This window comes from Pseudopodoces humilis, chromosome 10 (assembly GCF_049639895.1).
Source record: "Pseudopodoces humilis isolate 2021_Gansu_Grassland_sample_001 chromosome 10, ASM4963989v1, whole genome shotgun sequence".
NCBI classification, from domain to species: domain Eukaryota; kingdom Metazoa; phylum Chordata; class Aves; order Passeriformes; family Paridae; genus Pseudopodoces; species Pseudopodoces humilis.
In genome coordinates this window covers 11,676,322-11,689,342 of record NC_142209.1, presented here as the reverse complement: position 1 = coordinate 11,689,342, position 13,021 = coordinate 11,676,322, and positions in this window count along the sequence as shown.

Below are 13,021 nucleotides of genomic sequence, written 5' to 3'. Positions count from 1 at the left end.
GTTTGAAAACAAATACCTTCATATATATCACACATACTTTAAGCTGCTGTTTTCTGGAAGATTATCTAGTGACAGTTTGGAACATTTCATTTGGTGAGTAGCTCCTTCTCACAGAGAGACATCTCAGAAACATTATAATAGTTCCAAAATTATCAAATCAGACCCTTAGTAATCAAAAATAATTATTTGTATCATATTAAAAAAAATATTCAATATGATATGTAGGGTTTTTATATTTCCATGAGTGAAATTTTGTTTTAAATTTTTTTAAATTTTGTCTACTTCATGAATATTTTAGCCATTAACTTCTGTTTTCTCCTGCCGTACTTTCCAGCCTCACTCTTCAAGATTTTTCTGAAAAATAGGATTCTCTGACATACCTTAGTAAAAATAAACAAAAGACAACCCATGGTGCTCTGAGTAAGATTACACAGTTCCTTTTCTACCTTCTATTTCATGATCCTACTCAATCCACTAAAATAAAATTGAAAAAAAACTGATACACCTGTTTTGTATATATGTCATTCTTGAAAAATTAACAAAATAGCAAACTGTTCATACTATTATTGAGCAAAAGTAGCTGAAAAGCTGAAAAAAAACTTTAAAAAGACTGACATTGTATATTATTCTGTAAGTATTGCAATTCTACTGGTGTACTAAGCATTTTGGCTTTCAAAACTACAGGTCTGTGGTTCCTTTTTTCCCCTCAGACTTTTCCTGTTTCTTGAGATAAAATAGCAATATTTTTAAGCAGTCTACATCCAGTTTAAAATACAGAAAAGGCCCATAATAAATAAAATATGCTGAACGAAGTAATCTAGAGCAAGACCCTCTTGAATCCTTATAACCCCAGAAAAACACAGAATAAGTATGGCAAGACTGCTACTAGAATATACACTTACTGCATCCCTACCATAGTGTGATACATTTATGTTTTATTAGCAAGGGTGAGTATAATTGGACATTTATACATCTTTGACTTCAGTAATATTCAGAGCAACACAATTTAAAAGGGCTTTAAAACATGCTAAATTTGGAGTTTGAGCACACAAGGAAAATTGAACAAACACTTTAATTTAATTTTTTCCACTTTACCAACAGAGTTTAATGCTTCTAATAAAATTGTCAGTAATGCACATACTTGTAATAACCAGAGCTCTATCTTCTGCTTAATAATCAGTATATGAATATTAACATTACAATATACAACATTTAAATATTTCTAAGTATGGTTTTATTTCTCTAACCTAAATTGCACCCAAAACTACACAAAACTCATCCTGGGATGGTAGTATATTGCAGACATCAGTATACTCTTAAAAACACAATTCTGATAAATTTAAAACATTAAGGCTGAAATGTGAGAAATTAAAAAAAAATAATCACACAACTTTCATTTACACATATCTTACCACCAGACTTCACAAGCACACATGGATCCTGCTACCACAGGTGTATAGTTTGTTGTCTCTATGTTTTTTCTGTCTTTAACTATAGGTGATTGATAGGCTATATGGGCTTTTGAAATTTTTTCAGTTATGAACATCATTATTATTGTCTATTAATAATGTCAATAAATAATAACTAGCAACCAACAATTTTGTCTGAATAACTTTCAGGATAGTTCAGCAAAACCTGCTGAACTAGACTTCCCCTGTAGACTCATTCTAGTGATCCAGATTCTCAGATGAAGTGGTGCAGAACTACTGAACACAAGAATCAAATAACAAGTCTCTGAAAGAAATAAAAGGAAATTTGTGAATTTGTGTACTGGCAACAGCCAATATAGGGTGCATGGCTCAGAGTGGACATCATTCTGGAAATGTGGATGTTCCTTGCAATTCCAAGACAATGACAAATCTAAATCATTACAAAATGAGCTGTGACCAAAGATCTAAGTGTGATGCACGTCTGTATTACGTGATGAAACTAAACAAAGGATTACCTGAGCTGCTGCCAGCCGCAAGCCAACCCAGCCCCAGCGACCTGCCAAAATTGTCCACTCAGACACAGCTTCCCTGCTCTTGGATCTGAGCTCCTGTGTCTGGATACATCTGCGCTGTCCCAGGCACTGCCCAGTGCTTGCCTGGTGTTTTGTACCTGTTCCCTGCCACAGCAGAGGTTTCGTGCTTACCACAAGCAGATGAGACACAAAACACGGGTCCAAGAGCTCTCTGTATATTTTCAATGATGGAATGAGGGCAATTACTAATTTCCAGGCATCACTGTACACAGGCATTGATTTGAAATTGCAACCTAGTTTCTTTAACACTCAATTAAACTTCAGCCAGATAACCCTGGTTCTGAGGAAATGCCTGAGCCAGAGTACACTGTTCTACAAAGACAGATACTAGATTCTCTTTTTTCCCTCTTTAATATTTCTTCTCTTTGGACTTCATCTGTCAAAAAAATTACAATAAATTTCCTCAATAATTTGCACTTCCTACAGGCAGTTCTGACATTTTTGCTAGGCAACACCATACCTTAACACATAATTTTCACTAGAACATCATTCACATCAGTGTAACAAAAAGAGATTGTTTTTAGAATAATTTTTCCCTGACTCATATGCCATAATCAGGAAAAGGGGGGAAAAAAATGTTAGGAGGAGATTAAAAAATACTCTATTTTCTGTATCTATTAAAATACCAGATCTTTCTCCTAAAATTTTCTACTATTGATTATAGTATTTATTAATTGTTTTTTTAGCAGTATGGTTCCAGATTTGGACTTTGAGCCAAAGATTACAGAGAGGGTAAACTGCATAATTTTTGTTTTATCATTTTTGACCTTGTAAATTTGTACCTCTCCAACATGAACTAGTTTACCTAGATATACTCCAGTGAAACAGTGAATCCAGTGGGTTCTGGCTTCTCTTCAGTTACTTCTGATAACTAGGTTTCATTTGAGTCACATCGGGTTGTGATTTCGTATCACAAATAAAAAGTCGGCTCTTGGACTTTGACAGCCATTTGGGAAGTAAGTTGTGAAATGCCTTCTTCAATTAGAAGCTTCAATGGAACTCTGTATTTGTTTCAGAGATAAGTTATTAAATGTTTGTGTCCACTGAAATTGCAATGAATATGCACAATGCAGAAACCATCTGCTGGAAGAATTTTATGAAAGATTAAACACTGAATATACTGGAAAAATCCTGTGAAAATATCTTGCACAATTGGAAGTTAGCATTCTAGTGCTCACAGCAGTATGCAGAATGAAAAAAAAAACATGGCACAAGCTCTTTAATCATAAATCCTGTGAGTTTTCAATAGAAATCTTGCATATTGTCAATTTATATTGGTCGGGTTTGTAAACAGCCTGTGAAGCCAAGCAACAGCCAAGCTTTTTACTTATCAGAAGAACCCATGTATTTATTTTGTAATTAGAAACAAATTCAAAAGAAAAAGCTCAAAGTATACCTCAGTAATTATCTAGGATTCCCCTTTTTCAAGGTTATATCAGTCTGTCCATTTTACTAGATAAACTGACTTCCAGTAGCATCATGCCTCAAACAGTATTTTTAGTAGCTCTTTGTTTTAATCAGCCTATACCCCAAAACTTCACTGGGACTGGAAAAATCTGAAATGTGTTTAATATAAAGATTTAAGAAGAAAATTACAAGTCATAAAGTAAACTCCATTTGCAAAGAAATTCTTTACGATTTTTGATTTAGTAAGTGAAGTTTTATATATACAAGAATGTTCAAATTTCAGAAAATACAGGCACTTTTGTACAAACCAGACATTCCTAGTGTTTTTTTTATTCATTACACACAAAATTAATCTCATGAAACTTTCCATGCAATATTGCTTCTACCCCAGATGGCTACCATCTAATAACCATCTATTTGCATTAATTTGAAGAATTATACTCCTTACTGACACATACTTCCTGCAAGACGGAAGATCATCTTGTTTTGTCAAGTGTCTATCCATCATGAAATTCGGCTTTCTAAATTTTGTATGCTCTGGGTTAGCTAAATAATAAAATTTTTTTTTTTTTTTTTTATTTTAGAAGAATAGCACCAGTTTTGATATACAGTGACATTAAATAATACTCTTCTGTTTCCCAAAAACCTTCTTCATGAGCTATGGAATACAATTGATTCACCTGAGAAATACAGCTTTTAAGTTATGTAAGGTGTTAAAGAGCTTTTCAAAACACTGGCCAAAAACTACATCAGTCTATAGAACTAGAAACAGAAAAAAGAAATTGTTTAACTTGTGTTTTGGCCAAACTACCAGGTCAAGATTTCTCTTGCTCAGAAGTGCTGTAGAATGCCTTATAAACAAGCGTGTTGAGCACCTGAGCTCTTAAATTTCCAAGGCTATAGTTGTGATTCATCTAGATACGACAATGCAATTTTAACCAGAAAGCCCAGCCAAACAAAAGGAACAAACAAATAAGCCAACAAACCACCAAAACCATGCAACACCACCAACAACCATCACAACAACCACACACACGCGCAAAAAAAGGAAACCACAAACCTCACACTCCTAAACAAAGCATATAACCATTTAACCAGCACACACCACATGGCCTTTAGCACATACCAAACCTAAGCCCTGTGCAGGCAGTCACAGGCTCAGGCCAAGGTTAGGGAATTGCTGCTGCACCATGCACATGTCTTGCTCCATAGTGGAAGTATTGCCAACACCAGCCTGCACATTCCTGATGCTGGAACAAATGAGAGCGTGGATATCACCTGTGGGAGCACCACACCATGTATAACTTCTGAACTTTTGTTTGACCTCTTCAGCCAGGAAATTCCCTCAGAATTTCCAACCCTTTTTTTCTCTAAAAAAATTACCCAGGGTCAGTGGGTCTCATAGTACTAGATATCCAAGGTAATAGGCTAGACACTTCTACTTATGATTTAAAATATTAAGGTTCCCAAGTCTGTTGTTTGATCTCATTTCTGTTCATTTCCAATAGGAGTCTGTGCCTCATATAATCCAGCCTTTATTAGAAAACTTTCCCAGGGTCACCCCTTTTCCAATTAAGCTATTTGGCATCGTAAGAACCTCACAGTCAATCTCATGCACCGCCACTTCCCTTTGCCCTTCCAACCCTGTGTAATTTTGTTGCTGCATCCTCTGTTCTTGGAACAGAAGGATTTTGCTCAGAGACACAGAAGAAAAACACTTTTCATAAGAGTGTTATTCTTATTCAGCAGCACAAAAGGATTTGTGCCTATACTCTGTTGAAGCCATTCAAATATATTTATTCCCAAATCCTTATCTAACTTCATTCTTGACTGTATTTTGAAACACAAAACAAGAGAGATTCACTGAAAACAAGAGCCAAGCATAATGATCTCTGAGAAAAAATATCAACCATATTAGAGCTCTGCAGTTTGGCATGACAGGTAAGTATTTCTTTTCTTCAAAGACCTCAGTAAATCAGAGCAATGGTGCTGATGGCATGGGATAATTGTCTCTGATATGCTGCAGTGAGTGTTATTTATGGTTGTTTATAAAATATGCTGTCAGAATGGCAGGCTGCCTAGAACCTCAGCCTTATTTATGGATTCTCCTGTCTTCACATGCCCTTTTGTATGCCAAATTAAAAAATCCCCAAAGTTTCAACTCTATGCTCTTGAAACAAGAGCTCTTCCTTCAGAACACAAGATTTGTTTTATTACATATCTGTTATTCTTAAATTATTCTATGAATACCTATTGTGGAAAATATATGCAGCGCCAGCAAAATACTTCCCACATTCTCTCTCATCAAAAGTCCAAATTCTGCACTGAGTGATGACACAAGCAATGATACTTATGCCATCAGCATTATACTTGGTATAATCCAGGAGTCTGGACGTTTGTTTGGGGTTTTTACAGATACCAATGGAAATATATTAACCTGTTCCTCCACAATTTTAAAAATATGGCTCTGAATACCCAGTATGTATAAGACATCTTTGAAGGCTGCATAAAATATTTTGTACAATTTTCTACATAAGTATAGCAAATATCTACTTTAACAAGTATGCCTTTCATTTAAATCAGAAAAAAAAAGCCTAAAACCCTCCAAACCTCTACAGACTTTCAAAAGGCAAAAGATGTTCTCATTTGCTGTCAAAGAAGCTTTAAACAAGCAGAGTTTTCAAGTTCCTTAAACACCAAACACACAACAGTTTCTTTGGTAAAGTCTTGTTCTTCTTCAAAAATTACCATTTAGCATCAGAGCATGGTGTGTAGAAAAGATGTAGGACAGGTGGAGTTTGTTTGAAGTGTTAAATAGCAGAGCACAGGCATTCAGACAAGATAGATCTGCAATCATCAGGGTAGATTGTTTTGGTTGTTCTGACCACTAAAAACCTGCAGCAATAGATAAATCAGAATCTAAGAATGATAAAAGCAAGCTGATATATTCATAAAAATTTTTATATTTTTGGCACATTGAAGATTGCAGATATTGTTTAATAAAGTGTAATTGGTGAATGATATAATAAGAATGAGAATAATTAATTACAATAAAATAAAGTATTTAAATATGAATATTATAGAGAGACCTAAAATATAAAATAAAATGTAAAAAATATATATGATTGAAGCATAAAATCAAAAACAAACAAAAAATGTGCCAAAGATTTAACTTCAGTCTCAAGCTGCACCAAGGGAAATATAGTTTGGATATTAGGAAATGTTTTTCACAGAAAGGGTGATAAAGTATTGGAATGGTCTGCCCAGAGAGGTGGTGGAGTCACCATCCCTGGATGTGTTTAAAAACAGACTGGATGTGGCACTTGGTGCCATGGTTTAGTTGAGGTTAGGGCTGGGTTGGACTCAATGATCTTGAAGGTCTCTTCCAACCCTGTGATTCTGTGAATTCTATGAATCTTCAGTTGCAGCTTGGTATTTCTTAGCTTCATTAGGGAAGTGAGTTGCACTGTTACAGTGTGAAAATACCTTTAGCAGTTTACAAAGAGTATTTCCCAAAATACAATGAACCGAGCTCCTGAGTTTGATTTTAATTGTACTATTTCTGGCCATGTTTTCAAAATACTACATGAAAAATACACATACATACTTTAACTGATTCCTACCATAAAATAAACTGGTCCCAAAATTCTCAAGGAAGTTGAATAACAGGACAGATGACATCCTTTCTTTCCCAAGAAACATGTACTTTCTCAAGAAACTTTGCTGTCTTTAGGATTACTTATTTATATTGCAAAGAATTAAGTATTCCCCGGTTGTTGGACAGAAATCCAAAGAGCAGATTTTGTTACAGAACATAACACCTGTAACTTCAATGAGTAAATCCAATTTGTAGTTGAAATTGGAAAGAACTGATCTCCTGAAGTTTCCTTCCTGTTGCTATAGAAGTAGCAGATATTTGGAGCAGACTGGTCTCTGCAAAACAAGACATTTCCCTCATCATGGGACCATGATACAAATTAATTCATAGAAAAAGGGAATCTAGATTAAACAAGCTGTCAGCTACATGCATTTGCTTAACTTTTAACAGAACACAGCACAGCCATGGCATACAATCAGTCACATTTATCCCAGGTTTTTTCCATTGTTTCTTCCAGATGTTGCCCTACTTTTATCATTTCTTGCAGATCACAAGCACTATGTGGGGAGGATATTTCAAACCCTAACCAGGAAGGACAAACCTTGGGCTGTAGCTACTGCCCCTAGGAACAGTAAGAGGCTGTAAATTCTACTAACCCAACAGACTTCTTTAAGACCCTCCCTTGTGAAATCCTACTGTGAGAAACTGATATTTAAAATTATTTAGTTGCATCAAAACAATCAAAGACTACACAAACCCCATAATTCAAACTATGGAAATCAGGTGCTGGCACTGGCAATCACCCAAAAATTCAGGTCCAAAGTATGCCTGTACACACAAGCAGTGCTTAGAACAGGAGCTTTCTTGGCTGAGCAGTCATTCAAATAATGAACAATTCTTAAAGGCCTTGCACTCATCCTGACATTGCTGGAGTACAAAGGTCTTGCAGCTTCCAATTCTCAAAAAAAATAGCAAACATTTCTGACTTCTTTCTATAAATGAGGACATGGTCAATTTTTGTAGAGAAAAAGGTGGAGAAATAACAAGTAAAATGATGCATGGCATTCACATAAAAGATACCAGGATCTTGAATTTCAGAGGGGAAAGGCATCCACAAGGGAAGAAAAAGGAAAATAATTTTAAAATGATTTGCTCTTGGGCTGTCAAAACCAAATTCCTCAGTTCAGAAATCAAGTTCTTCATTCACTAAAGCAGTAGGAAGTAGAATAAAATAGGATTCAGAGGAGCAGTTGTACACACATACTCATGTCTCTTCACAGTGATTAGTGAAGGGATAGAGGTAACTATGTCAGTTTTAGCTCATGAGGAAAGCAGACACACACATAGCAGTCAAAAAGAATTAAATTTTTTCTGCTCATTTGTGATATGATCAAGAACATGCAATACAACGTGATCAATTTGAATGCAAAGGAATTACAGAATCTTCATTAGAAGATAAAAGACTTTTTTTTATATAACAAGAGAATCAAGTAATTCTAGTTCATTGACTTAGATCCAGAAGCTGCCCAGAATCTTTCCCAAACTTCCCCTTATCCATTGATTGTTCATCATCTAGTAATCATGTGTTTTTTGCTGCTGGCTAGCTTTCAGCGCAAAGACAGATGCCATGAGCTTCCTATTAGCATGATACAGACAGTAGCAGCACTTGTAAATCAGCATGATGGATTGCTCCAGGAAACGAGATCCTTCTGACTGCAGCGTTAGGCAGAAAGGGGAAGATTCTCCTCTTCCTAGGACAACATATCACTGATGCTTTAAATCTTCCTAGAAATATATATATATATATATATATATGTGTGTATTTGAGTATTATGTATTTGGGAAACATACTAATAGATCAGATAATTTCATAGAGTAATAGAATGGTTTGGGTTCAAAGAAACCTTAAAGATCATCCAGTTCCAACCTCCCTGCCATGGGCAGGAAAATCTTCCACTCAGCCAGTGGTTCCTCAAAGCCCCATCCAACCCTGCCTCAAACACTTCCAGGAATGGAGCATTCACCAGTTCTCTGGTCCAGGGCCTCACCATCCTCATAGTAAAGAATTTCTTAATATCCAATTTAAACCTGCTCTCTTTCCATTTGAAGCCACTCCCGCTTTATCCTATTACAGCATTCCCTTGTAAAAAGAGTGTCTTCATCTTTCTTGCAGGCTCCCTTCAGATACTGGAAGGATGCCATAAGATTACCCCAGAGCCATCTCTTCTCCAGACTGAACAAGCCCAGCTCTCTCAGCCTTTCCCTATAGAAGAAGTGCTCCAGAGAAGACCGTGCTCTCCTCTGGATTTGCTCCAACAGGTCAATGTCCTGTCTGAGCCAAAAACTTCACTGGGGTCTCAGGAGAGTGGAGTAGAGGGGCAGAATCAGCAATTTCTGCTGGTATCTTGTACCATTACTTCACAGCGTTCTACCTACAGGAGACAGCGTCTTTCACAGTAACTACTCTTTTTTCTTTGCAATGCTTGCAGAAAACCTTTGTTTCTTGTTCTGTTCTTTTTGAGACTAGACATGGAAAGCTAAGACTCATACTACCAACATAATTGGAAATCAAGGGCTATCCCAACTTCAGGGTAAGACAGTATACCATAGATAAGAAGTGTCACTAGCCATTTTTTCTTACAAGGACAAAAATATAGTATTCAACTTAAAATAAATACCAAAATTAAAAGGAATACTTATGAGATACACAATAAACTTCTATGGTTCTAAAAGTCAACAATATTATTAAAATAATAATAATAAATAATATCTTTCATTAGTAAAAAGATCATACAAGTAAAATGTTGTATGGTATGTATTTTACATACCTGCAAAATAACATTCTGGTTTTTCTTCCAATAGCATGCCAATATCATAGCATCCCACAAGCAAGAAAACTGTAAGGGCGAATTAACATCACACACAACAATATGTTATGTACAACTCACAAAATGTTATGGAGGAATCAAACTTCACAGAGTAGATTCAAACTTCCTAGTGCCTACAACTTCACTACCCTGCTGCTTGTTTCTTTCATTCGTAACTGAAAGGCTGCAGAATGAAAAGAAAGGTGTAGGTGCCAATCTGTGCTACCTTGTGATGCATTACTCCTTATGCAGAGAGAACATATTGAGCTGCAAAATTCATTCCTCTGTTTCTTCTGAGGAGGGGTTTTATTGTAGTGAAATTCACCTATTTTGTGATATTAATGTTCTAGTTTTTGCAGGAAAAATGGTTCCAGTTACTTTCACCTGTATCTTTAGACATGTCTTTATATTATTACCTGCATTGCAGTTTTCTGTAAGATCAAAACAAAATAAAGCATCATTTAAATCCATATTTATATACAGATGGAGCCTCACCCTGAGCATGGCATGAATAGCTTCTAAACTATCCAATCTGACTGATTAAACCATAAGTGGATTACTTGATGAAGTGTACCAACATAAGGAATCCATCCTGCACACTTCTTTCACTTCAGAAAGCTGTTTCACAAATGCCATTTTCTGAGCACTTTCAGCTACTGGCTTTAGTAAACAAACCTAGGAAGTGAGCAACATGCTTCATTTTCTGTGTCTATTTTCTCCACCTCTTCAGTGCCTCACGTGTTCCACCATAGTTACACAAAGAGCAAGTGCAGCGACAGCCTATTACTGACCCGAAGGATTACACACAGACCTGGACAAGCACCACTGCAAAGTGTCACAGCACTGTGGCTCACACCCCGTGGCACAGCTGCTCTGCCTGTCAGCTAAGTAGCAAGGAAAATCTTGCAGGAAAACCCTGTGTGCCTCCCAAAAATATCCCTGACAGTTCCCAACCACAAGAGGATTCCAAAAAGTGCGTTTGTCTAGTTGGTCAATTTGTTGGGAGTATTTTCATCTATTAAAGATTTGCTGATTCACAGATTTAAAGGGATGAAAAGGAAAACCTTTTCACCTTTAGAGAGCATGAACTTCCTGCCAGACTAAGAACAGTTACAGAAAATATGTATTACTGAAAGAATACTTTGTGAAACCCACATTAGACTTCCATCAACAAAGGAATACTTGAGCTTTTGGCATCATGCATTATAAATACTTCTACGTGACGAGAGTTTTATCTTCACTTTAATTACGACCTGATTTTTTTTTTTTTCCCTTCCAACAGAAGCATTTCTTTAATAAAACACAATTAAAAATATTAGGTACTTATGATTCAATCAAATTTATACATCGTGTCAATTTGTATCCCTTTAACTTCAAAAATCAGCTGTGACATCTCCTAACAGAAGCAGTAGTGTCCTCTGTTTTGGAGATATTTTCTTTGATTTACTCACTGTAAATAGCATTAACATACTTTAAATGCCTGTCTCCTTCAGTGAAATCTTTATGAATGGTTTTGTAAATGCAACTTTTTCAAATGATAACTTGAAGTTTGATTTTTAAGATATGCACAATTTCTAATAGTTGATGGTTTCAGAAACATCACCATGAATCCTGCAAATGCAATTCAGCACCCCAGCATTTTATTATGTCAACCCAAGGCAGCTGGACCTAAATGAAAACATGCTGCAGAATTGCTGAAGATGGATGCACATACTCCTGTAAGTTTTCTTCAGGTTTCTTGTCTATAAATACACTTGGAATTTTATCAAGGGCTGAGGACATGCAAGTTACCATGAATGCAGTTGAAATTGCTATTGTGGAAATCAAGATCTTTTTCACGTAGGACAGGTTTTACCACTTCTGTTGCCATATTCTCCTAAGAGCCTACATTAAAAATTAGCTTACAGCACAAAGAAAGGTTTCCTTGCTTCTCTTTTATGATTCCCAAGTGAAATAAGAGCCACCTTCCTAGAAGACTGCATATGTTATTATGGCAAATTTTAATTCTTCAACTACAACTACAGGTTAGAAAGAAGTAAAAAACTAGCTATACTACAGAAAAATGTTCTCCAATGACAAACCTGGGAGGTTTGATGTTGTACAAGGCACTTTTTAAACAGCCTTGGAGGCAAATTTCTGACAGCTTCCATCCTTACAGCCAGTGAGGACAGATGGTTTAAAACTGCATTATTTCACTAAGCTATTGAAAAAAACATAAATTTATTCAAAGGATCCAGATCTGTGTCTTCCTTTTCCTGCAAAACATAAGTAAGAGGGATAGAAATATGCTCGATAAATAATTTGAGCGATATATAATTGCAAACTAGAATATTGCAGTGAGAAAGCAATGCAAATTCCTATAAGTTCAGTATCTCATTTTACCATTCACAGGCCTCAGGTAAAGCTCCAGAAGGAAAGCTATCCCACAAGATATGGCCACACTCAGCAGTGTGGGGGAAGCATCAGCACTTTTATAGAAAGTTTCCAGAAAATTCCTTTATCTTCAGAAAGCTCACGTGTACTGCCACAGACTTCAGTATCAGCTGAAGGTTCATCTGCTCCAGAGCTCCCACCTCACCAAACCTGATCCAGCTACATCTGTGGTAACACCCACGGAAACCTTTGTTTTATTTCTGGAAGTGCACACCTTGCTATCAAGTGCCACTGTACAAACGGGTCTTCATTATCTCAGACCAGCTTCAGTGGCTGCTCCTGGCTCCACCCTGCCATGGTCTGTCTGGAGAAAGGCAGGATAACACCACCAGTCACCTATCCTGCCTGGGCAGCAGACTGCTTGGGCAAACTAAAAGCCAGAAACACAAAGAACTATTTTCTAACAAAAGGAGCACAGCATGCCAGAATCAGACCTCACATTTCTTCTTTGCCAGGTACTGAGACACAGATAAAAGTTTATTGTACTTTATAAACTGAGCAGTGGAACAGCATCACTGTATTTCTTCAATATCCTCAAATATTATTAGTAGAATATTCTTGACAAGTTGTTTCAATACAGGACTTTAAGAGGCACCACAGCTTGCTGACACTCAGCATGGAACGTTTTATCTTTCACCAGGAAATATTGGCACGTTTTACATCACTGTCATGGCTTTATGAACCTGTCTCAAT